This window comes from Vicugna pacos, chromosome 17 (genome assembly GCF_048564905.1).
Source record: "Vicugna pacos chromosome 17, VicPac4, whole genome shotgun sequence".
Lineage (NCBI taxonomy): Eukaryota > Metazoa > Chordata > Mammalia > Artiodactyla > Camelidae > Vicugna > Vicugna pacos.
In genome coordinates, this window is record NC_133003.1 from 29,478,941 (window position 1) to 29,506,262 (window position 27,322).

The 27,322-nt window shown below is 47.9% G+C and overlaps 1 protein-coding gene and 1 long non-coding RNA gene across 9 annotated transcripts in view; one reads left to right on the top strand and one right to left on the bottom strand.

Annotated features, from left to right (window-relative positions):
* LOC116283963 (uncharacterized) overlaps positions 1-27,322 on the top strand; it is a 256,977-nt gene that overhangs the window by 212,958 nt on the left and 16,697 nt on the right. The window lies entirely within an intron of this gene.
* FHIT (fragile histidine triad diadenosine triphosphatase) overlaps positions 7,951-27,322 on the bottom strand; it is a 1,244,593-nt gene continuing 1,225,221 nt past the window's right edge. For all 8 annotated transcript variants that reach the window (XM_072941591.1, XM_015236553.3, XM_031686352.2 and 5 more), the window contains one exon: positions 7,951-8,254. The gene's annotated coding sequence lies outside the window, so the exon portion shown is untranslated. The remainder of the gene's footprint in view (positions 8,255-27,322) is intronic.

Genomic DNA, 27,322 nt, shown 5'->3' on the forward strand with positions numbered 1-27,322 from the left:
ATTGTGTTAAATTTTTTTTTTAACAAAAAGGTGGGTAGCCAGATTCAGCCAGTGAGCCGCAGTTTGCTGACCCTGTCCCTAAAAGCTCACTCCTTTTGACTCCTCCAGGCCCTCTGATGACAGTCTCAGGCTTTGGAGTCCCCTAGGGCCAGGCTCACACCCAGCCTCTGCCACTTACTCGCTCTGTTATGTTGGAGAAATCACTCCACCTCTGTGAGCTAGGTTCTCCTCATCTGTTCAGTGGGCTGAAGGAAACCTAAGAGGGTAGTTGTAAAGATCAGATGAGAGAACGGATGGGAAGAATTGCACCCAGAGCCTGGCCCGGGGACAGTGCTGGGCTGTGGCCTCAGGAGCCCTTAGGTCAGCTCTTCTGACCCGGCTCCTGACTCTCGGGTGACGGAGTCGAGCCTGGCTTGCCGTCTGTAGCAGGTACGCAGCGTCAGACACGGCAGGGAAGGTTCTGGGTCCATGGACCAGCTTTCAATCCTGTTCTGTCTCCAAAAGAGCACGGTGGCATGCAGCAACAAAAGTCAGACGCCTTCAATGGGAATTCAGGCCTCTAAGATGCCATGGAACGTAGGGTCCAATATTAAAGCACAGAGGAGGAAAGTGAGGCATTTTAAGAGAGCGTTTTGGAGAGGGTGAGAGATGCAAGGAGCCCCTCGCTGTTTTACACTTGTAAGGAGAGCCCTGCTGGATTCCCGGCTCTCATCTGCAGTAAAAAGCTACAGGGCATCTGGTTCCATTGACTCACTTCCTTTTGTCGCCATAGCCTCTGGCAGGAAAACTCAAACCATTGAGACACTTCAGAATTGGCTTCTGTGGGCACTTTTCTGTCAGTCAGCTGCGGATCCTGGAAACATCAAGACGGTGACATGACACATTTCCGTTTTCATTTCTTTCCTTCTGATACGAGCATTCTAGAGGAAGCACAGTCGTCACCAGATACTCACGGCTCCCTGGGGGCAGAATCCTGGACAGTTAAACCACAGAATTAGATCCAGAGAATGGTAGTGGCGGTGGGAATGCCGGCTGGGGCCCTGGCCCCCAGGGTGAGTGGGGTTGAGTCACTTTATGTATCAGTAGTGTCATACACATTGGTCTGGTCATTCTTTTATCTGTTGTAATTACTTACTCCTTTCTCTCCTCTCACCTGCTTAGTAGCTGTTTAAGTGCATTTATTAACTCCCATAACAGGGTGGTTTTTAGCACCTGAAAAGCTCAGGAGATACGCATGGCACACTTCTCTCTGGGTACTTGAGCGAGGAGCTCCAGCAGAGGGCATGGGGCAGGGTCTGTCCTGGGAAGGCCCCACGGGGTTACAGGGGCGTGTTACCCAGCCTTCTTGCTGGATTTATTTCTCTGGCTCCCTGTTCCCCCGTCCTTCTCTCTTCCCTTCTCTTTCTTTAGATGGGTATGAAAATTCAGAGATTTTTACCCCCCTTTGGATTTGGGCCATCACTTTTCTTCCACAGCAGATTCTGGTAAAACACAAAAGTGCCCATTTGTTTCTTCCTGCTTATTCTTTCTTGCAACAGAATAACAGGAGAACGGAGGCAGGCGCTATCAAAGGCATTTCTGTTCTAAGGAAAAACTCCTCCATGATCACTATTACTGTTGGAAGTTTCGTCGGCTCCTTTGACAGTGTAATCATTTTCCTCGCCTTGATTATTTTGCCTTGTTTCCCTGAGGCACCTGAACCCGAGATAACTTTTCTGCTTTTCAAGATGCGCCTGTTGCAGGGAAAGCCGCCGAGAAGCCTCATTTGGGCTGACGGGGCTCTGCCGGGCGCCCCCCCAGCTGGGGCTATGCTGCACCAGGGGCAGCAGGGATTCTCAGGGGCCAGTGGACAAAGCATCCCAAACCCATCAGATCACCAGGTGAGAAGTTCCTCTCTGTCCACTTGTCCTTCAGTCCTCAAGGGGCAGGACTCCGGCTGCCTGTGTGTCTTAACACCTCTCTAACATGTCCTAGCGTCCCTTTCTGATGAAGTGAGAAGCCAGGCCTCCGAGGCAGGGCTCTCGGCAGCTGGTTGTTGGAATTCCGTAACTTTATATTCATCCTTCTGGGTAGCTTCTATTTATGGCGAGGGCACTGGTTGTCCGTTTGCTGCAGTGATTTTAAGTTTCCTTGTACACATGTAACAATGAGAAGTGAGTAAAAGGAAGTATGTTAAGTAAATAACCTAGGTATTATGTAGATAAGGCAAACATAGTGAAGGCTGGGGAGGCTGCAGGGGATTGAAGTTTGGGGAAACTGCACGTGGTGCAGTATTGCCCCTTCCCTCTTTATTTTCAAGGTGGAGCCACTGTCTCTTGAAGCCAGTTGGCTCCATGCATCCATTGGTGAGTCTTGACAAATAGGCAAAGCCCAGCTCTCCAGAGGGATGAAGAGACGGTGCTGGGGAATATTTTCACATTAATCTTTGGTTGTGAATGAAATAGCCCCACCAGGCTCTTTCCCTGGGGCATCAGGTCAGGGCAGCGGGGAGATGGGACTTCAGAGTTTGGTCAACTCAGGTTTGCTTCTCAGCCAGGAAAGTGTCATCATAGATTCTGGATTCACACCACCTGGGTTCATATCCGAGCTCTGGCACTTACTAATTGGGTAACCACAGGCAAGTTACACATCCTTGTGCTGCAGTTTTCTTATCTGTACAATGGGATAATAGTAGAAGTTACCCATAGGGCTGTTGGGGACATGGATTGAGTGAAAAATAGAGCGTACCTAGAAGACATGCCTAGAACATAATTTCATGGTTAAGTGCTTAGTGGTAGGTGCTCTGATCATCACCATTGTCATCTCTCCCTGTTTGTGAGTCAGGCTGGTACTACCTGCCTCTAAAAGTCAGTGGTCCCTGGTGGATACACAATAAATGCTAATCCCTTGCCAGTCCCTTCTCCGGGAAAATGCGAGACACACACAGGCTGGTACAAACTTCCAAAGCTACAGAGATACACGGCTGTTGTACCTTAATTTTGAACGGCAGCGTGACCACAGTGGGGTTTTTGAGTGCAGCTGCCTTCCCAGACCCTGGGATATTGGATATTCATTCACTCTTGCGGGAGGCAGATGTGAATGTCACTCATTCAAAATGGCACCCTCGCCTTCTGTTGGAGTTCCCTGACCAGGCAAGCCAGGGAAATCACGCATTCCTAAGAGTCCTTTTGCGTAAGCACATCCAGCTACAGCAGGAGGGAGCTTTTCCCCTTAAGATAGAAACATAGATGTCTTCAGCAGCTATGCCCAGCTTTAAACCCACGTTACTCCTCTTGACTGAAGTTAGCACCATTTTATTAAGCTGGCGGTGAGCTGTAGCTGCCCCACCTTCCCTCTGTTCATCTAATATCGATCTAAACTAATCACGTAATTAGCCGGGACAAGAAGTCTTCTGCGATGTTAAATAACTCTAAAAACCTGCTGGAGATGCTTGAGTGGCCTGATTGGATTTAACTTGAAATTCATTACTTCTAGACTAAGCTCCGTTAAATGCAGGGCCTAGAAGACAAGCTGGATTCTGCTTATTTATAGAAACAAAAATCATCCCTTTAGGCCAGTGGTTTTTAAAGTGTGGGCCCTGACCCACCAGTGCCAGCCTCACCTGGGACGATGTCGGGCCCTACTCCAGACCTCCAGAATCCGAAACTCTGCAGGTAGGGCCTTGCAGTCAGTTCTGCATGCCTTCCTGGTGACACTGACGGAGGTTAAAGCTTGCAGACTGTCTCTTCAGATCATGGACTTGTTTTTGTGGGCTTACCTTCTGGTAGAGAGAAGAAAAAAGAGGAAAGGGGGAAAAAGAGGAAAAAAAAGGGAAGGACAGGAGAGAAAATCAGAAAGGTGGGCAAAGAAGCCCTCAGCCATCTGGTGGGATGTCTGCTTACTAGAGCGTGTGATCTTGGCCCAGCAGCATGTGGCTCGTCCAGGGTCTGGGAGTAATATTCCAGAGCCTTCCTTAGAAACAGTGTGGGACAGGGAGATGTTCACCCCAGGCCAGGGAGGCTGGACAGACTGCTCAGAGTGACCAGAATGCTGCCATACCGTCAGACACGTGGGAGGACGGTGGGGCATTTCCAGGGCGAATGGAGGGTCCAGGACAAAGGGCTCGCCCAGGATGGACACACAGAGCATACTTAGTAAATGCTCTTTGACTTGATGAAGTTTGAACCTTAGTAGTGTAGACTGAGTTTCCCCAGCTACTTTTGATCTGGAGAAAGCAGGGGTGTTGACTGGTCCTGGTCCGCAGGGAAAAGCCACAGCTAGCTATAGGGCATCTCTTGTGCGCTCTCCTCCTGCCCCCTGAGAAAGAGCTTGGCTTGAAGGCACAGCCCCAGGCTTCAGTACGTGGATTCGCGTTCTTACCAGTGTGGGACCTTAAGCAAGTCAGACTCTCTAAACTCCAGGCTCCTCCTCTGCAGAAGGAGGGTAATAGTTACTTCCAGACCTTTTTGCTCAGCATCGAAGCACTGGCTCCTGTACAGACAATACTGGGCACACGATAGGTGTTGAGTAAGTGTTAAATAAAAGAAAAGGGAAGGGAGGGAGGAAAGAATGAAGATTGTTTAATTTTTGTGAGGCTTATATGAAATAATTCTTTGAAAATGTCTGCGTGATTCTTGGTACACAGATGTACTGTAAGTGGTATCTGTCATGAGGAGGAGGAGAAAGAAAAATGGATTCAGAAAAAAATCCTCCGGGTGCCAAGAACTGGGCGTATGTTCTTACTGAGAATCTAGCCCTGCTCCTCCCATTGCCTTGCCTCCTGCAACCCACAGGCACTCCACTTTCCAGCTATCCTCGGGGGCCACGGCACTTTTGGTGCTGAGTCCATAGCCTCCAAGTCTAATGCACAGTAGGTGATCACAGTGACTCGAGAACTGAAATGAACAGCAAGTGTGTGGCCATGCTTGAGGGTTGGTGGTGGTGGCTGTTCCAGTGGGACTGATGTATTTTCAGTCCCTCTAACTGAGTGATTACAGGTTAATTGTTTTACCTTCTTTTATCTCTAGACCAGGTAATCATTAACCTTTTGGTTAACACATTTGCCTCCCAGACATAATAAGCATTTTTGGCAACACCTTTCCTGTATGTTATTAAGTTGCAGAAATGCCGTTAGTTGCCTTCATTTATGTGATTAAGGGGATGCTCTCCTCTTGAGAAGGTGTGGGGGTTCCCTGCCTTTCCTTACCTGTGCCTCCCTCTCTCCCTGTGAACATCACTGCAACGGACCAACTGGTCAACTCAACGGACAGCTCAGGAGAGAAACTGAAAATGGTGTTTATCATATTTGCTGAAAGTCCTTGGTTAGTAATTCTTCTCCAAAGAGTATAGTTTTTGGGAATCGGACCTGATTTGATCCCCAATCCCCTTACTAACAACTTTGTGACCTTGTGAGCAAGTTGCCTTTCGGAGCCTAAATTTGCATCTGTATTGTATAGGGATCTTGTGTGCATTAAGTAACATTTGCAAATGTATCTACAATAAATATACGCCAAAAGTTAGTTTCCTTCTTTCACCAATAAGTTGGGCAGGTATCAACAGACACAGACCGTCAGGGAAAGGAGGCCCTCGCCTAGAGCTTAGTTTCAAGCTTGGACACAGAGAAGAATTCGATGGGAAAGGTTTTTGTTCCAGGAAATACACAGCTCTTTCTCACCATCTGAAAGAACTGATGGGGTGTAATTTGGGGTCAGTGTGGTGAAGACAACCATGGGGAAAGGTCCTTTCAAGCTCCTTGCCAAAGACAGAGTATCATTCGCTTCCACTGTTTGGGTTTTGATTGCCAGTGGAACAACAGAGTCTGAAAAGTGAGTCCTCAAAGATCATCAGCAGACCCCTTCCTGGGGAATGCTGTCAACGCTCAGGGTAGCTGCTGAGCTGTTCTGTGTGACAAGCTCAGGGCTGGAAGTGCCCCCCTGCCCCCCCATCATGTACAGTCGTCCACTGTTTAGCATAAAACTAGCAGCCCTCCAGCTCTTGAGCAACACAGCAACACCCTAGTGGTATTTGTGCCCAAGAAGAAATTAGAGGAAAAAGGCGGCTTCTGCCTGGGATGCTGTTCTGACCTAAGCACTGTTTTCCATTGCTTTTTGTATCATTTCCATGCAGACCAGACCCACTTTAGCAAATGGAGTAATAGTAGCATTTGCACTTTATTTGGACCCGTGGCTTTGTTAGTTCTCGGCTTTGCAACATCTCTTCAAAGGCACGATAAACAGTCCCTGCTGGGTTACCACGCTTCCAGCCAAGCCTGGGCTCCTGGGGCTGCCCTTCTGCCCCCACAGCCTCCAAGCCGTGGCGGAGTGACAGGAAGACACGGAGGTGAGGGAGTCCGTGGGAGGGCAGGCGCAAATGAGGCTCCTGTGGGTGTGAACTGCAGAATGGAAAACAGAACTGCAGGTAGGCCTGTCCTCTGACTCAGCTGGCTCCTCGGGGACTCAGCGCTCATTCCCTTCTTTAAAGCCAGCGAGTAAAATGTGGAATTAGCCCTAAAGGCAGGGGCAGGGCTTCTGGTGACATTTGCTGTTGAAACCGAGATGGAATCAATGTTTGACGTGCTGGGAGTAAGAGAAGTTGGTATCTTTAGAGCTCTTCTTTGGACCACAAATCGGCCCCCCTTGAGCCGGGGGAACGGATCGGCAGTTGCCATTTTTCCTTCCTGGCATTTTACCTTCTGAACGCATCCTTTTCAGGCTGTGGTGCTTTCCCCTTCAGCCAAGAAAGAAGCATCCCAGACTAGGCTTGGGAACCAGAGGCTTCCCAGTCTCAAGAAGGCATTGCTAACAACTGGCAATAAACCAGGCTTTGGCAGACATAGAAGAAGACTGGAAACAAGATGCAGTTCAGTCATACTCAGTCTCTTGGCTTATGTTGTATCAGAAACGGTCAAAGGCCAAATGCCGTAAGTAGTGGGCTCAGTGGTGCCCCCCTCAAAAGATACACGTCCATGTCAAATCCCTGGGTCCTGTAAATGTTACTTTGAAAAAGCGGCTTTGTGGGTGTAATGAAGTTAAGGATATTAAGATCTCGAGGGTATCATTTTGGATTATCTGCGTGGTCCCTAAATCCAATAGCAAGTGTCCTTCTTAGAGAGGCAGCGAGGAGAGACACACAGAGAGAAGAGGACGGGTGTGAAGAGAGAGGCAGAGCGCAGGATGAGGCCAAGGAGCTGCAGGAGTGCCAGCAGCCACCAGCAGCTGGGAGAGGTCCCCCGCGAGCCTCGGCCAGGAGCGCGGCTGGGCCGCAGTTTGGACGTCTGGCCCCCGGCACTGTGGGAGCACATACCTCTGTGGCTGTAAGGCACCGCGTTTGTGGGGACTTGGTGTAGCAGTCACAGGGAACTGCACACCACATGTCGGTGATGGTGCTGGGGTCAGGAAGTTGCCCGTAAGCCCAAAGAGATTCTCCAGGAGGCTTTTTGTGAAAAAGAAAAATCCTGCTTTTGGTTCTGTGTAGCAGTGCCATTGGTGCTTTTCTCTATAAACCCTAATCCCCCGTTTGATTAATCTCCCAGAGGAAAGGAAGAGCCCACTTCTGTCATCCTTTCTTAAAGAAATGCACTGTTACGGGCAAGGCGCCTGCTTCCTAGACCAGTGCCGAGAGCTTTTCCATTCTTTTCCTTACGTTCCTACCCCTGCAACAGCCCGGTACGAGCTGTCCAGTCTCTGCCTTGCGTGCTTATTAGTTTCCCGAAGCTAATTTTGCCGACGTAAGCTCTTCTGGCTCTGCCTCTCTGCACCCAAGGCAGGAGGAGAACACAACCCAGGGAAGACTGTCCATGTCTCGTCCTGTTACCTCCCCCACCACGATGGAAACTCTCCAAATCTTAGCTCAGCCTTAACCAACCTTTGGTTTACAAGAAGCGCAGGTAGATCTGAGAGATCAACTTCCTCAGTTGTGCCTTTCAGAGGTCCCCAAATATCAATTTTTAAGTTAGCTGACATGCAAGATAAATATTTTAACTATCATTTTATTCCTTTCCAGGCCAAGGGACAATTTAGAAAAGGTTCTATTCTAAGTACACAGCCAAGGAAGTGTGGACGGGCTGTCGGCGCCGTTGTTTTGAAGGTGGCCTGTCAGTCACTGTGATTGAAACATAACCCCAGTGGCTTCCACAAGTGTAATAAAATGCTTTGCGGAAGGTTGTGGAACTGTAGGAGCTAATAAAGGCTGCTCAGCTTCATCTCCAGTGCCGCAGGGTCCGAGAGCACGAGGCCCATTTCCTTACGCTCTAGCATTTGTTCCAGTTCTTTCGTGCCTGGAAATGACAACATAAAACCAGACATTTAGTTAGAACCAATAGCTTTTTTGAATCATGGCAGTAAACAAAATGTCAGTTTGCTTACTGCTAATCCGTTAGATCGCCATTAGCATTTTACAAGGAGCCACGGAGACTCCTGTCCTGGGCAGATGATGTGAAGCAGGTGGGTGCCAGCCCTGCTGATGCCCGTGCTCCCCGGATCCCTGCATGGCCCATGGCTTCTGGCCTCAGCCCCGGCCCCCGAGGTCAGCTGCGTGGTCTCTTAAGAATCCGTTTTGTGGACACATGTCTTACATTACACACTGAAGCCAAGTCAGACCTTTAGTTACGTAAGAACAAGTTCTCAAACACAGCCATTAGCAGAAGTACCTGGTGAGCTTGTTAAAAACACAGATTTCTGCAGTCTGCCCCCCACATTCTGAATGGGCAGGCCTGGAGAGAAAGCCGGGAATCTGTGCTTGTTGACAAGCCCACCCCGTGAGTCGGAGGCGCCCCAGCCCTGGACTGCGGGGATGACTGAGCTAGTGTGTAGCAGGCAGAATCAGCTTTGCTTCAAGGCCAAGTTACCTGAAGGATTTCAGCCAGACTTACAACAAGTAATTTTGACTCACAAAATAGGAAAGTGCAGGGAAGCCCTTTTATCTTATTTGAAAAAAAAAAAAAAGATAATTCATAGGTTGTAGAAATGCAGTTTCATAGCCCTGAAACCATCTCTTTACCCCAAGGGAGACCCTGTCGGAGCCTGGGCTTCTGGGCCTTAGTTACTGGGACCAGTACCAGTGCGATCAGGAGCTGGGCTGGCCAGGCGACCTGCTCTGAGGACACTGGGAAGGACAGACCATTGCAGGAAAGAGAACATTAAACAGGAGCGGACAAAAGAGAATTTTACGGGCTAGATTTCATACAATTTGGGGAAGACTGACAGGTCTCTGAGGAGGCATGAGGGGCGGGTGCCGCGGGGGCTGAGGTGCAAAGACCCAGCTTCCTGCGAGTTCCAGTGAGCTGCTCAAGGATGTCCCCAGCGCCAGCCCATTCAGCCCCACCGGCTGAGGACCCACTGGCACACACTTCAGCCTCTGGTACCTGGGGTGAGTTTTTAGTGAACCTAGTACTCCACTTTTTCTTAAGTTCATAACAAGGTCAGAGAGCAAAGGGCAGCCAGGGCATCCCTTTGGAATTAAATCTCCCTGCTGGAATCCAGATCACAGAAGCCTTAATCACTTCTGCTTCTGCCTTCACATTATAGTTTGGGATCCACTCCCGCCCAGGTCCCTGGGTGTCTGGAAGCGAGGGGTGTAAAGTCAGGGGCATGTACAGCACGGAGAAGGGGGTCTGTCTCATTCCCTGTGTGACACTGGGGTCGGCCCCTGTTGTTCCGGACACCACCCATCTTGTGTGGACACGCGCGCCGTCTCCCGCTCATCCATCATCGCCCTTGTCCTTGAACAGTTACTGACTCTGAGTCGGAGGCACCTGTGCAGGCTGAGAATGGATGTGCCCTTCCTCTTCTCCGCCTCAGCTGTCTGGGGCAGATTTATGTCCTAGGAGAAGTTTCCCTCGGTTTTATTTTTGGTCTTTTGCACATCACGGCCCCGGGTTATTTCCTCCACCCGCCCTTCCTGACACCAGCCTCGTCATTTCTGAATCTCCCTGGTGCCTCCGTCCACCCCGAGCAGGCTTTCTGTCAGTCTGCTTCCGACGCTCCTGCGGTGCACCCGCACCAGCCGTGGCGTGCAGGCGGGCTGCCTGGCCGCTTCAGGCTCCGTCTGCAGCAGCTCCTCCTCCCCCGCCAGCCGGGAGGCTTGTGGGAAGCACGGGGCTCAGTGAGGGGGCATGTTGGGCTTCGAGGAGACTGGGTCTGAAGTCCAGCCTCATCACTCACGGGCTGTGCGTCTCCCGGCGATGGGGCCTGCCCGGCTGGGGCGTGGGGAGAACTGAGCAGGTTAATGCACGGGAGGGGCTTAGGGCAGCGGCTGGAACTCACTTGTGTGACCCTCTGCGACCGTCACAACCAGTCCTTTCTCTCTGCATTGCACTGTCCGTCAGGGGCTGGCAGACGACAGAGGCCCACCCGTGGCACAGCCAGTGAGTCGGTGCTTAGCTACACAGGGACTGCATCTGCCTCACTATCACGCAGGGCGCGTCTGGGCAACGTCCTCATCCTCCCGTCGTCTGGCTAGACCTCATACACTGTGTGCCCTCATGTCTCCAGGTCCCTGTGATGTCACCTGTAGGCAGAGTGTTCTTAATGCTGTGGGGGGCTTTTGATAAATGTGTGTTTGGAAGTGTGATGACGGCTCTAAGGAGGGTGCCAAGAGGTAAAGGATGACATCCTCGAGGCGCATCCAGCCCCCTTGGGGAAACACTTCGTACAGGGGGAGGCAAGGCAGTAGGTAATCGGGTGCCAGGGGAGGCTTCAGGAGTTCCGGGAACAGGGGCCTGGAATGTCTGAAGTTTGACCGATCCCTCTGAACTTGTGCTTTTCAAGTATTTCTGTTTCCTAATAGACAGAGTGCAGATGAACTGAGACTGCCCCCTCCCCCCGAGGCCGTGCTGGAGGAGGGACAGAGAGTGTCCTGAAGCTCGGGGCAGGGGCTTGTTTTGCAGAGTAGGGAATGAAGGCAGAAGGGAGGCCCCACGGCTCTAGACAGTAGAAGAGTCCTTTGGGAGGGGAGCTTTGGGAGCTTTGAATTTGGAAGGAAAATAGAAGAGTCTGATGGGAAAAAAATTTAAATACATTTGAGTAAGATTTGCTGCGTGGGCTGTAATCCTCCCTCCATCTCCCTGAAATGCTCAGGAAAGGCTGTGAAGTCGATGAGCAATTTGTTGCCATGATTTAGCAAGTACTGGATGGAAACACAGGGACGCAGGCATCCCCCTGAGGGTATGAACTGAACCACGCTGACTTCTTAAGCATGCAGGCATCACCAGGCTCCAGGAAGTCCTTCTCCATCGAAAAAATGGGGTAGAGTCCTGTGTTTTCAACAGATCCAACTGCCTTCAGCACCGCATTCAGGGCAACCTCTTTTTACTGACTGTGTCAGTGAAGGAGGCTCCTCTGTCTTAACGCCATTCCTCCTGCAGTCCTAGAGGCCCAGCAGAGGACAGCCTCTTCTGTTTGGAAGCTAAGAAAACAGATGATCGTCTGTCTCTGTAGGTGAACCTGGCTGGGAGCTGACCACAGGCAGTCTAACCGGGTTGAGTGTAAAAGGAACATTGGGGACCACAGAAAGGAACGTTCGGGACCCCCGCCCCCCGCTTCTGTGGTCTCAAATGTTCCTTTTACATTCGACCCAGTTAGACTGCCTGTGGTCAGCTCCCAGCCAGATTCATCTAGAGAGAGAGGGAATGGTCTGTTTTCTTAGCTTCCTGGTTCTTTCAGGTGGTGTTTCTCACCTTGGTTGCTCCGTGGGAATCCCTTGGGGAGATCTAAACAACGCCACACCTCCACCCTACCCCCAGAGATTCTGATCCGGCCAGCCTGGAGTGTGGCCTGGGCCTCTGGCAGGGGATGACTGAGCATGAAGGTGACGACCACCAAGCCTGTTTCCCCTCGCGATCCTGCTCCAAAGTGTGCTCCCGATAAAATGCCCCAAAGCAACCCAGATGCCGGAGACAGGTCTCAGGAGGTTTCAGTTGCAAACACCCAACTTCTGCTAAGGCTGTCTGTCTTCTGCCATTTTAGCAGAGCCACGCAACAGGACCAGTATTGCCCATCAAAGGTAGTGCCTCTTGCCCACAAGGATGACTAAAATAACCTGTTTTGCATCCATCCCAGGGCTGACACAGAAATGGTTTTAAAACAAAATAACCACACTCATCCACAAAACAGTCTTGAGATACTAACATAAAACTCCTCTGTAACAGCTGTTTCTCGTTGGGTGTGTGTTTTGTTTTTTTTTAAGTAAGTCTTAGTTTGTAGCAGGCTCCAGACCCAGGCAGACAGCCTTGGAAAGTCATTCTGCTCACACCAAAAACAAGTTGAGCAATTTTCTGAGGGCAGGCACCTCTGACCCCTACATTTCAGCTTTTTCTTAATAAACTGGTCTCCAAAATGGGACCACAAAAGTCACTGGTGGCAATCTCTTACAGTATGTAGGTAAAAAAGAAGCTGGGGGAGAAATGGCAAGAATCAGAGAGCCGCTCTGGTTAGTAACGGAGGCGATGCAATTAGCCTTTCATTTAGAGGCAGGAAGGGGTTACCCCGAGAGCAGTGGTCAGAAACCAGTGATGTGAAGATGGACTCGGGAGAGCCGGGCAACTTCACAGCACAGTTTTCTCAGTCAAAACTATTCTCTGATCACTTGTCATGCGTGCTGATTAATAACACAACCTCCTCTGAGGAGGGAGTGTTAATTAACTTCCGGTTAAATCGGGTCCGTTTCCCAGTCGTCCGCATTTGCCACCTTGAGAGGGGCACAGAAAGCAGCTCTGGGCACCGCATGGCCAGCCCGCTCAGGAGGGGAGACGCAGACCTCTGCCCTGCAGCGAGGTTGGGGCTCACCACGTGACTGTCCTTTGTGGACTGGCCACAGACCCAGCACTGTCAGGTTCGTCTTTGAAGGGATAAATCAAAGGCGAAGAGCAGCGAACGCACAAGACAGATGATGCCAGCGCTTGTAGCCGTGAGTGATGTACCGCGGCCCCGCAGGGCTTATCGCCTCTTTGATCCCATCCTGTCCGGGCAAAGGAAACTGCAGGGGCTTTGAGGCTTGGTGGTGGGAGTGAGGAGTCAGAACAGAGCCTACCCACCCCTGGGACCTCAGGCTGCACCTTGGGCAGGTTCCTGTGTCCCACGTGAAGTCAGTAAGGCTTCCATCCTCCCTGTCTGTCCCGTGGACCTCCACTTCCCTGCATCCGTGCCTTGCAAGACTCTCCCTACAATGTTTTCTCTTTCTGATAGAGTGTATGAAGAACGGGCTTTATTTGTCTCTAAATCTTCAGCTGATATTACTTTTCCCCGAGACTCAGTCGAAATGAAAAAGGATTACTTTATATTTATTTGTGTCTTTCATGAGAGAAACTGATTTTGAGAAAAGCAAGCCCCGCCAGTGTGCAACACTTTCCCTGCCTTCGGGCCCTCCGAGGGGCAAAGGAAGGGCTAAGAGGCCTGCGTGCTTTGTCATTTACTTAGTCTGACAGCTGCCACTTAGCGTGCTTTTGAGGTGACCTTCCTCCAGCATACTCCTTCCCTCTAGTTGTGTGCGCCTGTTATGAGAGAATTTTAGAGCCAGGCATGGAGCAGGCTCCCTTTGATAATTAATGGCTCTGAGAGTTTGCTGAGTGTGTTATTTAATTAAGGGCACTTGTGTCTGGAGTGTGTGCAACCCTGTGGTTGAATAAAAGGTGTATTTGCTGAGGGATTACAGACAGATACTCAAGCATCGTCATGTTGAGAGTTTGTCGGGCTTCAGCAGATGGAAAAACTCAATGGTAATTATATTTTTTTCCCCTTCCTGCCATTTAAAAGGTACTGAGGTTGACAGAAGGCTGTTTCTTTTGCCTTGTGCCTGAGCTGAGATTATGATATCAAATGTCCTCAGGCTAATGGGTAAAGTCTATTACTTGAAGCGGAGCCTCTCATCCAAAACAAAGAGATTACACTTTTAGTGCTATATTTTAATGCTGTGAAATCGGTGGTCAAATACGTTGGAGTTTACTTCAGTTACTCACATATAGGGGAACCTGAATTATGGTCAAGTTTTATGCGGCACCAAAAGATCAAAGGTTGAAAACTGGCAAGAAAACACAGCTGAAGGCTGTGGGGAATAGAGGCTGTCTCACAGCACCCTGCTTTTCCGGAGTTTCCAGTGCTGAGAAGTGCCGGCTGTGAAAAGACCAGCCGCACAGAGGCATCAGCTGTCCGCACAGCGGGATCTCCACGGCTCCATCTCTCCGTGTGTTCGGATACAGACTGTAAATATGGAAGGTCCGGTTTTCAGCCTCTCCGGTCACCGTGTGTGCCAGGACAAGTTCTGTCCACTCTCTAGCCCACAGTTTCCTCTTTTGTAGAGCAAAAGGTTGAATTATATACTCTTTAAACTCCCTTCCAGCCCAAAGGTGCCCAGGAGGGAGATGGAAGCTGACTGTGCCGCCAATAGGAGAGAGCGCTGATAGCCCACTGTGGGGACCGATCGGTATTTTGTCCGGAAGGGACCCCTGAGCACCTGCAGAGCCATATAAACATGCCCTGCAGGTGGGCCAGAAGGCTCACGGAGCCGCCAAAGCTCAGACTGATGGTCCGAGGGTCAAGGTCTTCCACTGGAGACCTCCCCACTCACGGCAGACAGTGGGAACACAGGCTCTGGCTCGAAAGGCTCAACTGGAGTGAGGAGAGAGGCCTGGAAGGCTCAGCAGTTTCTCTTTTCTAGGTTGGAACGGAGAGCCATCTGTCCAGAGCATCTATTGGCCAGCTCCCGTGCTAAGGGGTGTGTAGTCTTATGTATGGAGAACTCATTTAGTTTTCACTTCAGCCCTATGGGGTAGATATCATAACCTCAGTTTACGGCTGGGAAAAGGTCACACAGTAAGTGCAGGATCAGATCCACTTAACTCTAGAGATCAGGGTTTTGTTTTTTTTTACAGCTGCAGTGTCCAACATGGTAGCCACCAGCTACATGTCACTGACGAGCCCTAAAAAAGGGGACTAGTCTAAATGGAGATGTGCTGAAACTGTAAAACATCTCCTGGTTTCAAAGACTTACTCTAAACAAAGAATATATAATATCACATTATTTTTTATATTTATGTAGCATTTTTATATTATACATTTTTATATTAAACAGATACGGAAATAGTATTTGGATATACGGGGTAAATGTAAGATATGATTAACATTAATGTAACCTGTTCTCAGTGTGGCTTCTGGGAAAATGTAAAAGGACATGTGCAGCTGACACTCTGCTCCTATTGGACAGCGCTGCTCTGAACCAGCACACCGTGGGGCCCGGGCTCGGGGGAGAGCAGGGGGAAGCTGGTCTGGGGCGGGGCGCTCTGGGAGTCTCTAAAGAGTTAACTTAGTATTTAAGAGCATGGCTCTGGGTCCAAGTGAGGCCAGTGACTTGTTTTGCTGTGTAACCTTATCAAGAACTTTGCCTGTGTGCCTCAGTTCCACCATGTACAAAGCAGGAACATCCTGGTATCCCCCTCGCAGAGTTGTTACGAAGGCTAAAGATGATACAAGTAAAGCACGTGGCCCAGAGGGAGGTCTGGACTCTAAAGAAATGTCTATTATTGTCACCCAGTCATGCGCTTGGCATTTTTGAGCACCCATGTGATGCCAGGAACTGTTCTAAGTGCCAGAGATGAAGACACTCAGACACTTAACTTGTTAGTGGAAGGTACAGACAAACAAATGAGTCTATAATATGACAGATGATGGTGAGGATAATGAAGACAAAAAGGCAAGTTTAAGGGGCAGGAGGAAATTGAGCTTTGCTTTAGCCTGGGACGTGGGGAAGGCCTTTCTGAGCCGGTGATGCTTGAGTCAAATACTGAATGGAGCGAGGAAAGGAGAGAATTCCAGGCAGAGGCGGGCACAAAAAGTGCCAGGGCCCCAGGGTGGGAGCTTATTGGATACAATCTAATAACAGCAGAAAATCTGGAAAGCTGGACGAGTGAGTGTCGGGGAGCATCAGGGGAGAGGAGGCCGGATTTCATCCTCCGTCCTCCGCCGTGGCCTGCAAGGCCCTGTGTGATCGGGCCCGGGGGGACGGCCCGGGAAGCTGTCTCACTTCCCATTTCAAAGGATCATGATCTTATTATCTCCTGTTCTCACGTGTTCATTCTTGTGTATGACCTTGGGTGAGTTTGAGGGTACTGATGCGTATTTTAAGAGTCACAGTCAACAGCTGGCATGAGATATTCTGTACCAAGAAGCTGTATCTCTAACTGCGGTATCCCGAAAGCTGAGAGTTCTTAGGTTCTACTGGAAACAATTGTCTTAAAAACTTTTTCGTTTCCACTGAGCCTCATTCTTTTGAAGGACTAAACAAAGTAAAAGTATCCACAAGCAAGGTCTTCCAATTTAAAAGAAAAAAACTGCCCCGGTAGGTAACAGAGCCTTGAAAGGAAAGTAATAAAGCAAACCCTCAATAGGGGTATCACAGATAAATGCTGATTTACTGCGTTGCGGAGACTCCTGGTTCCAAATAGATACCTCCAGGACCTGCAGGAGACGCCAGACAGATGGGATCAGAGAAGGGGCAGAGTTCTAAGAGCAGCGTGGAGCTCGGCGGGGCCGAGGCTGGCCTTCCGCCTGTTCGAAAGCCTCCCTTTCCGGTTGCTGTGTATGACTCTGGCTTATCATTTCTAATTAAAAAATGATTCATGCATATCTGGGGCCCTCACTTCTTCAAAACAATACCCGCCATCAGTGTGCAGCTCGGAGTGCCCACAGTTCTAAACTTTTCTGGAGCCTCTTTGGAACAAGATATGGCGCTTTAACAGAGGAAAAGGGCTAAGACCATCTAATTACATTCAAAGCCATTTTTTTTTTGCCTGTCTTAAAGGAATGGAAATGATCTGCTGGTTTTTATAGCTCTTCTTGACCTAAAGATATCTGCTGGCGGAAAGAGAATCCTCAGTTGGGCTGTTTTAATGCTTTAAATATTACGTGATCTATCATCTTACGCACTGACTTGCACACTTTGAAAAATCTCTTAAATACTCATTAAAATGGATTGGCTAATCCAAGACCGTGGGGGGTGGCTCTTGGAGGGCATGTAACTGTGTGTGGGCATGGAGGGGTTAGACACAGCTGACACAGCATCAACTCCTTCATGGTGGGATAAGGTAGAGAAATCAAGCTGGTCAGAGGGATGGTTGACACCCTGCTGCCGCCTCGCACAGAACACAGTTACACGCTTGCTCATTCTTGAATCCACCGTCTGGCTTCAGGTGCACCGTCGGCATCTCTGGGGCAGGGAGGTGCTTCACCCACTGTGTCTCAGGCAGCATTGGGTTCAAAGTGGGATCTCAACAAATAGCTGGTGACTGATTTTAGAACCTGAAGGTTACAGAGGTCCTGTGGTAGGCGAGCAATCTGTGCCCAGGTTGCCAGGACTCCTGGCGGCAGGTTAGGAAACCCCAGTTCAAATGGGCCTCTGGAGAAAAGGGACTTACTTACCTTGTCCCTGTGAAGGAAGGGGTGGAAGTACGAATTCATCGCCTGTCTTTACCTTTTGTCTCCGTTTACTCTGGGGGCTTCTCCTGCATCAGACTTTTCCAAATGACGAGCAGGATGACTGCCGGCAGCCTCAAGTCTCTGTCATCCCTTCCAAGGCTTTGCTCTCTACGTCCACACACCACATGCAAGAGAAGCACTCCAACTGGCCAAGCTGGAGTCACGTGCCTACCACTGTGGTCTTTGGATGAGACTGGCAGTTCCAAATTCCCATGTCTGCTACACCCGTCCTATGTTCTATTTGAGTCTCTTAACAGATTTCCAAATGTTTTGAAACCCTAGGGCTAAGTACAGACTCTTGGTGAAAACTCCGTGTCTCTACAGGAAACCCGAACTGCAGGGTCTTGACTGGAGGCCCTGGGAGTCCTCACTGATCCCAGGAATGCAACATCTTATGCATTATGGTCCAAGGGTGATGAGCTGTGATTCGCTCCTGTTCACCAAACACAGTTTGAGCTTTCAGGCAAATGTTCAGTCCATAACATGTTGCACCGGGACGGAGGACCATCCCTGTCTCTTTGGCAGGGTGGTTGTGATGAGTGGGTAAAGTGACCTGTTGCAAATCCCCTGGCACAGAATCACCGAATGCTGGTGCTTTTCCTGAAGTTACTGAGAAAGCAAGAGTCATCTCTAACTTGTACCCCAGTTTCCATTGTACAACTTGTCTTCAGTTAGCTGGAGTTTAAGCAAGGGAGGACGTTTCTATACAGAGATCCACTGATTTTCATGTAAATGTAAGTGTGGGCTCCAGAGTTAGGCTGCCTGGGTTGCCCTGACTCCCCACGTAAAACCTGAGAGTCCTTGGGAAAGCCCATAGTGACCTTAAGCCTGTTTCCACATCTGAAAATTGGGACAATTCTAGAGGGTGGTTGTGGGGTTTAACTGAAGTAAAGCCTGTTAAGTGCTTGGTGTAACTTGCCCATAATGAGATCGCCATGCGTGGTGTCATTAAGAGTCATTAATAATAAAGCGTCCTCTGCGGTGGCCTCCGCCACTCAGTTGCTAAAATAGTGGTCTCGTTGGCCAGTGTGGCCCCTTAAAGTCAGGGAGGATGGCCACGAGGAGGAGAATGGACTTCCCGATGCAGTCTCACAGTGTGCAGATGATATGCAGCAATTACTCTGTTTTGTTTAAACCTATTGAGGAACAATTGAATATCCAGCCAGCACTTAGACCATGCATTAAGTTCAGTCTCTTCTTTTCCTTATGTCCTTAATGTAAAATTTTTCATTTCTGTGATTTTTAGTCCTTTTTCCAGTGAAGTATATATAACACATACAGAAAAGTGCGTCTATGGTTGACGCACAGAATTAATGCAAAGCGAACACCTATCTTCCCATCGCCCGTGACGAGGAATAGAACATGGCCAGGCCCTCCCAGCCCAAACGCCCCTCCCCAGTCGCAGGCTGCTTCCTGCCTCCCCCACGAAGGTGACCACGGGGCTGATTTCACGGTGATGCTTCCTTGCTGTCTTTTATAATTGCATCCTCTAAATGACTCTATCTCTAAAGCCATAATTTAGTTTTGCTCGTTTTTGAACTTTGAATGCAGTCACACAGTGTGCACTCTTCTGTGTTCCTTTTGTTCCACATCCTTGCAAACACTTGATGTTGTCCGTCTCTTGAAATTTTGACTGTGGTGGTGGGTATACATAGTGGTGTTTCATTGTGTTTGACTAAATGATGACTTAAGATTATTGGCCATTTAAAGAACTATTTTTTTATGAAGTGCCTTTTGTATTTTCTACTGGCCGGTTGACTTTTTCTTATTGGCTTATAATTTTTTTTCTTTTTCTTTTCTTTAAAAAATTATCTCCTGGATACTGATGCTTCATTGGTTATGTATGTGGCAAATACCTTCTCTCTCTCAGTGTCTTGTCTTTCTCTTCCTTTCTCATAATGGTGTTTTGGATAAACAATTTCTTCATTTGAATGTAGTCCAACGTACCAATTGCTTATAATAAAATGCTTTCATGTCTTTTTATTTTAAGTCTTTCCCTCTGGCAAGATCATGACGATATTCTCCTATAGTCCCTTCTAAAAACTTCAGCTCTTGAATTATAATCCACCTGGAACTGACTTTTGTGTATGGTGTGTGGTAGGGTGTTGTTGCATTAGTTTTCTACACAGATATCCAATTTTTCTGGAACCTTTTACTGAAAAGACTTTTCTCTCTGCATAGTTCTGTGATGTTTTTATCATAAATCAAGTGTTCATATATGCCTGGGTCTGTTTGTGGGCTCTCTGTTTTGTTCCATCAGTCTATTCATCCTTTTACCAATGCCATGCTCTTAAATTTTGTAGCCTTGTAATAAGTCAGTGTCTTTAGGGTAAGCCCTCCTATGCTTCTGTCTTGTTCTTTCAATAGTCTCCGGCTACGTTTCGATAAGCAGTTTAGAATCAATTTTTCAGTTTTTACAAAAAAACCCCCCCAAAACCCACCAAGAACAAAAACTATGGGAATTTTGATATATTATTGAATTTGTAGGTAAATCTGAAAAGAACTGAGTCTATAAAATTGAATCACTCATCCCTCCATTTATTTAATTCCTTTTTAATGCCTCGTAGTAACATTTTATAGTGTTCTACCTAGAAACTTGCATAGCTTTAATTATTCCTTGGCATTTGATTTCTGATGTTAACAGAAGCTAACTTTTAATTTTTTCATATACTAACTGTGTGGCTACTAGGGACTGTTTGCTCCCCCCACCATCCACGTGTTGCAGCCCTCACCCCGAGGGTGATAGTAATAGGAGGTGTGGCCTCCAGGAGGTAGCCAGGTTTAGATGAGGTCATGAGGGTAGAGGCCCCATCGTGGGATTAGTGTCCTTATGAGAAGAGTGAGATTAAAGTTCACTCTCTCTTCTCCAGACGAGCACATAGTGAGAAGGTGGCTGGGGACAAGCCAGGAAAAGTGCTTTTGCCAGAGGGCAACCATGTTGGTACCTTTATCTTAAACGTCCAGCCTCCAGAAGTGTGAGACAGAAATTTCTGTTTTCAAGCTTCCCAGTCTGTGGTGGTTTATTCTGGCAGCCCGAGCTCAGACAGTGGCTGAGAAATTCAAAACTTACACATGTTGATCTTATATTCAGAGGCCTTGCTGAGCTTACTAATTCTCATTGTTTCTCAGTAGATTCTTTTGAATTTTCTGCATGCATCATATTGTCTGCAGATAATGACAGTTTCATTCCTTCCTTGCTAATCCTCCTTATTTCTTATTCTTGCCTCGCTGCGTTCGCTGGGACCTTGCGTAGACTGTGAAGTAGCAGGGCTAATAGTCAGTATTCCTGTCTCATCTGCAATCTCAGACGTATAGCGTTCAACATTTCGCCCTTCAGGCTATATCCCTTCCTAGCTCAAGGTTTTCTAGAACTGTTACATTTATTAAGTTGGATGCTGAATTTGATCAGCATTTTCTTCAGCATCTACTGGGACAGCCCTATCATTTAGCCTTGATTAGTCTGGTGACAGACCTAAGATGAGTCTGACGCGAAACTGATGTTGCATCGGTCATAACGTGTTACCCTTTTCATAGATCGTGCGTGCACACATGCGCACACACACACGCACAATCTGTCTACCTCTCGGGTATCTTTTAGGACCTCGGCATCTCTGCTTTCAGGTACAGTTAGTATGTAGATTTCCTTTATGTTCTTGTCAGGTTCACGTGTAAGGCAACTCAACTCACACAACTAACTGAGAAGTGGGAGAGGTTTTTTTTCCCCCCTTTGGCCGAATTTGTTCCACTAGTCATAAGATTCTTACTAAGAATCTTACTCAGACTCTTGTTTCTTAACTGTGTGGTGGAATTCATCAGTGAAGCTATCTGGGCCTGACCTCTGCTTTGTGAGAAGGGTTTTAATTCAGGTTGGCGTTGTTTAATAGTTATCAAATCACTCATATTTTGTTTTTCACTGTATGTCAGTTTGGGTAAACTGCATTTTTCCCTAGACATATGAATTTAATACCAATTTTCAAATTTATTGGTCTAAAATTATTCATTATATGCTCTTCTCCTTTTTAATGACTACAATATCCAGAAAGATGTTTAGCATGTTAACTTTAAGCTTTTATTTTCTTCCAATAAATGCATATGAGTCATAATGAAAGGTAAATTACCCTCTAAACACACCTTTAGTTGCAGGCACAAGTTTTTGTTGTCTTCATTCAGTTCAAAATCGTTTCCAATTTCCACTTGATTTCTTCTTTAGAATTCCTTGTGTCTGAGCCTGCTGGTGATGAATTCTCTCAGTGTTTGTCAGAAACTGTTTATTTGACCTTCATTCTACAGAACATGTGACTGAGTATGGAAGCTGTTTTCCGTCAGCTCCTTAGAGACGTCATTCCATGGTCTTCTGATTTTTCTGTTGTTGTTGCCTTTGGTCTAATTATTACTCCTATAAAAGTAAGTTACTTTTTAATATTTTTTTGCCTCCACGTTATCAAATCTGACAAATTACTCCTTGGATTCAATTTTCTGTAGTTTTAGCATGACGTACGTAAGTGCACATTCTGGAACCCTCCACCCTGGCTTTGGCATGTTCTTGAATTTTTGGATTATCCTTTTTGGTTTATCTTTCACTCGGACTCTGTTTTGGACGTGTGCATAATCCTCTATTAGCCTTTCTCGCTATACTCTGTGTCTTCTGACCTCTCATATATTTTCCCCCTCTCCCTTCATAGGTCATTCTGAGTATTTTCACATGGTTCATCTTGAAGTTCACTAATTCTCTTTTTGCTTATAAGAAACATGCTGCTAAATTCATCCATTCATTGGGTTATTGTATTTTTCAGGTCTGGAATTTCTGTTTGTTTCTTTTTCATATCATCTCTATATTTTTAATAGATTCCAGCTCTCTGCTGAATTTAAAAAAAAAATCTAGTCTTTTCTATCCAGAAACAAAGTAAGCCTAAGTTATTTTAATGGCTGTGTCTGGTGATTCTAACCTTATTTATATGGACTCGTCTCCTCATATGCTGTATGGGGGTGTGTGTGTACGTATGCACACTTATGTCTATTAGAAAAAAAATTACTTGTAGAAATAAATTAAGGTCTTGGATGGTCTTATTTTCTTCCAGAGGTTATTTTTTAATTTGCTGCTTCCAGGAACCCAAAGGGACTAGCAATTTACAATCACCTTAATTCAATTTCTGGGACTGAGACTTTCTCAACTGCCCAGATGATCTGAAATTGGGCTGCAGTTGACCAGGGCTGGTCTCCCTTTCCCAGACCTTCACAGTCCTACACAGGACTGGGAGGTTTAGAAAGGGTTGTGCCATCGGCAACCCCGCTCTGACTGCTGTCGCTGCATCTCCTCTCTGACACTCACAGGTGCCCTCCTGGGAAAGGCGACCAACCCTTCATGCCGGGCTCCTCTCTCTGCCTTTCTGTCCTTTGCTGGAATCTTGACCCCGTCATCTTTCGCTACCTTGTTACCTTTAACAGATGTTTTCTTATATTCTGTACAGTTTTTCTAGTTGAACACAGTGGGGAGTTTGATTCAAATTATCTGCTCTGTTAGTAATAGAAGCAGAAGGCATGCTTCCTTTTCAAACAGTCTGAAAACATCCTGCCCTCCAGGTTTCACTCTTTAATTACTGTTTGAACTAATTCCTCATAACTTGAACATCACCATAATTTATTATCTTTAAAATATAATAGAAGTCAGAGGGCAAATAATGAATCTACACATTGGCATAGCTAATGGACGCACAGTCCCCACGGCTCACCATTCAGTGTAGACTGCAGGTAGCAGAGCATTCTGAGATGTCTTTTGGATTGTCAGAGAAGTACTGAATCCAGAAGGAGCACAACCTAGAGCTGCTTTTGCTAGCCTTATTTTCTACCTGTTGTTTTGTCATCCTTATAATAACTCTGGGATAGAATTAAAACACTTTCCATCGCAGTAATTCAGAGATAGGGAAAGTGAGGTACAAAGAGTGATGGATGTGTCCAAGTTCAGAGAGTAAGTTTAATGGCATTGTGGATGGGGAGTCACCTAAAATTATTTAAAGATGGGTAGCGAGATGGGTAGACAATGGAGACACCATTCTTAGGAGACTGCAGAATGTCTTTTCAGACCTTCCTGTGCTGGTGGATATGCCTGGTGCTTAGGACAAGTGACTGAAAAATAGATTTCACTTTTTCTGGGGGGTGGTTGGAGGGCTGGGCCATAGTATTCGCAGAACTGTCATGTTTCACTTACAGGCCCTTTCTTTTCAAAGCACGTTTGGGAGAGTCAGTGTAAAGCTCACGACAAGCAGTTGCGTTAGAGGAAGTGTTACCCGCCGTCTGACTTTCTTCTCCTGACTCCAGGTCATTTACGTGGGGCTGCAGTAGGGGCGCAAGGCTTGCCCTATGATAGGGTTGCAAAGTGGCCATAGTGAACTGAAATAGCTCCATGCGCTGGGCTCTGGGGGACACGGAGGGAGTGGCAGGTACAGGAGGGTAAAGGCAGGGCCCCAGGAGGGCTTCCCCAGCGCTCTCCGTGCCTGTCTTTGTACGGCCGCTGCCCTCACCCGAGGACACGTGCGGCATTACTTGAAGGAGACAGGAGGGGAAAAGAGGAAGAAGAGAGGAGACAGGAGGGGAAAAGAGGAAGAAGAGCGGGCACATGGCATCAAACTGGGCTGGGCTCTCATTTTGCTAACACCCCTGAGACAAGCAGTCCCCGTGGGACATTGTAATTGTCTAAATGTCCTCTCCCACTACCCTCTCTTCCCTCCATTTTTCTGGACTTGACTTTAATTAAAAAGACACAGACTCCACTGCTCCTACCATTCATCACCAGTTAGAGGCTGTAGAACACCCTGCAGTGTCTTTTGGATCATCAGAACCAGAAGGAGCACAACTGAGAGCTGCTGTTGCTAGCGCAGCCTGGATTGATTGGTTGAGTGCCCACATGACGTATGTCCCTGGAATCTCAAAATAATGGAGCACGTACTATGTAGGACATGGCTGAGGGACATTTTAGGCATAGGGTGGAGTGAACTGCATAAATATTAGCTATTAAGTGATGAGTCAAAGATTATTAATGTGAATTTTCATAGCCCTTCTTCATCTTCACCTCCCATGACCTCTAGGAGACTATTCCCCGCCTTCCTTTCTGGCAGAGACAAAGACAGAATGAGAAAAGTAGAAGAGGACCACACAGGGTGGGGAGAAGCAAGGAGGGAAAGAGGAAGAGTCTTCGGAGTGGGTAGAAATGTCTAGGCTTTTGCCCCAGAAGGGTGGAGGTGAGGATGAAGACGATGGTCGTGCTAGGCTTCATGATTTTGCAGGATGCAGGTAAAACTGAAAACTTTAAAAAGTTACTCCTGGCATTTGGACTGCACTCTTCTGCAAAAGACTCTGTGCTGACGGGTTACAGATTTCTGAGGTTCAGGAGGGTTAAAGTTACCTCCGGGACACTGGTCACGTCTGCGACCAGTGGAGCCACAGCTCAGTGGAGCAGCCCTGGAGCTTGCTTGGCTATGAGTGGCCTGTGGACTCTTCTGCCTGAACTACTGGGTGCATGTGAGAGAAAGCTGGACCTTGGTGAAACATTTAGAAAAGAAAAAGTCACTTTGGAGTCATGGGGTGGACTTACTCAATGTTTATAAAGGGAGGTTTTCAAAGCCTAGCTGAATGGTTAGTCCTGGGGTTATGATGAATGATTTAATGGGACACTAGATTTGACTACTTCTAAAGTCTCTCTGAGTGTGTGGTCCTCTGTCCCCACTGTAGGCCCTGGGGACCTGATTTATATTTCTCTAATGCCACTCATTGAGCTTTTAATTCCTTCCTACTGAAATATGGTTCTAGAAACATAGTCTGCACAGAACGAGGGGAGACGAAGCATAATCCGGTAGGAATATGGACTGGAGAGGGAAGAAAAGCAAACTAAAATATCTTTTCTTGCTTTATTTAAGATGATGGGCCCTTCATGTGGCAAAGCGCTCTGGAACATACTGAAGTATCTCTAGCCGTAAACAAGGGCGGGGCCCCTCCTGTGCTGAGGACAACCTTTTATTGTATCAGCGTGGGGGTGGGTTGCAGGAGCGCTGGCAAACCCTTTCAGCGGTGTGGATGACACCCTCACATGCGGATGACCTGGTGGGTTTAGGACTGAGCTGGCCAAGGAGCTGAAGGTAACCCTTGTCTCCCCCAAGAAAACATGAGTCCTAAGATCTGCAACTTGAGCCTTTCTCATCAGAGGCTGCTGTGCTGAGAGTAGACCTTCTCTGAGAAGGGTGAGCTTTTTCCAGGCTGGTGGGGCAGGTTTCAAAAGGTACAATTCTGTGACCCAAATGTGCGCTCAATAAGTAAACCCGTAAACCTCGACTACCCGTGGTAGTGGTATGTGTGGTCCAGTGGCTGAAATTATGGTGATTTTTCAAAAATGCCAGTGTCAAAATTTTGCCTTGGGAGTATATCTGGAACTACTAATAATGCTGTTTTGGGCTGACTCAGTGGCTCAAATTGCACAGCTCTGTTATGAGTAAATGAGAGGCAACCAATTATCTATAAGATAATGGCAGGCACGGAGGAGCATGTGATGAATTACAGATGAACCTGCTGACACAGCAGGGTGTGGAGACCTGCTCCGCTCTGGCTTTCTCTCCAAGTTAGGGGCAATGCTTGCCCAGTTTATAAACAACACAGCCCACTCCATTCCAACATGGGGTGGGAGTGGGAGATGATGATAAACTTGGGTTGGCCGCCTCTACATACCCAAGTGTTAAACATCTAAATAAAGACCACTAGGTTCCAAGAAGGGTGCAAGGTGAGATAAGAAATGCAGCTCCTCTGTCATCTAAGGTGGTTTAGAACAGAGACGAAAAGAGCCATGGAAGGCAGATGGTGAATTCCTGGAACCGAAGGATCGCTGAGCTCCTCAGGGTCCTTTCATGTCAAGAGTGAGCCTCAGCTTCATTCAGCAGCCTTTGGGCTGGTGCCGTTTCCTGTGCGTGGTGAAGGCGTCGTCTGAGTTTTACTGTTGTTGAAGCAACCGCAATTCAGAGTCATTTTCTGCTCAGCTAAAGATTCAGAGAGAGGCCAAAATACCCCAAAGATCAGGAGAATCCTTCTATACAGCTAAGCGAAATATTGGTGCGTGATGGCTTCAAGAGGTGGAGGAAACACTGTCCAGTTTGGGAACGTGCATCTCTGTGGCCCCATGGCAGTCTTGCCGTGCTGAGGATTTAACTGGGTTTATACGTGAGGAAGCCGTAGAACGGGCCTCACTACCTACAGAGGGGCGGCTAGGTCTCTTCACACAGAACGTGCAGCAGAGAGCCGCTCTCGGCCTACTTCAGTTCCTTTTCCTGGATAGGGCAGCTCTGGGCAGCAGCTGCCCCTTCTGCTGTGCACTTCAGGTGGATGAATGGCAAACGAACAGATGAGATCAGCCCGGAGACCGAGCATGCCTGTGGGAGGCAGTGGGGTGTCGCGCCTGCAGCCCTTCATCCAGGCACCAGAGAGCAGCCTCTCACCCCCAGGGGAGCTCACTCCAGGCTCCCCCATGTGCTTATGTTCTCCACGGGCCAGGTGAGAGGCCTGGGGAGCCCTGGGGTAAGGGCTGGGGCAGGTCTGGAGTTTGCTTGGTCAGGGTTTGCATTCTGACTTCCACTGCTGTTTTCCAGAGATGGGCATCTCTGGCCTGTTTAAGATCATTTTAGCTGATCTGCATGGACTCCCTCTGTAGGTAGTTCTCCTTTAATCCTTTTCAATAGGGAAATGGAGGGTCTTGGTTTGGTGCCAGAGTAAGACACCTCTCTAGAGACGAGCAGCCTCTCTCTTTTAACAAAGAAGAGCATGAACCTCAGTCCTGACGGCTACGGCCGAGCAGCGATGCAGAGCTGCAAGTTATCAGCGCTGTGTTTCTACTTCTTTTTATGCTT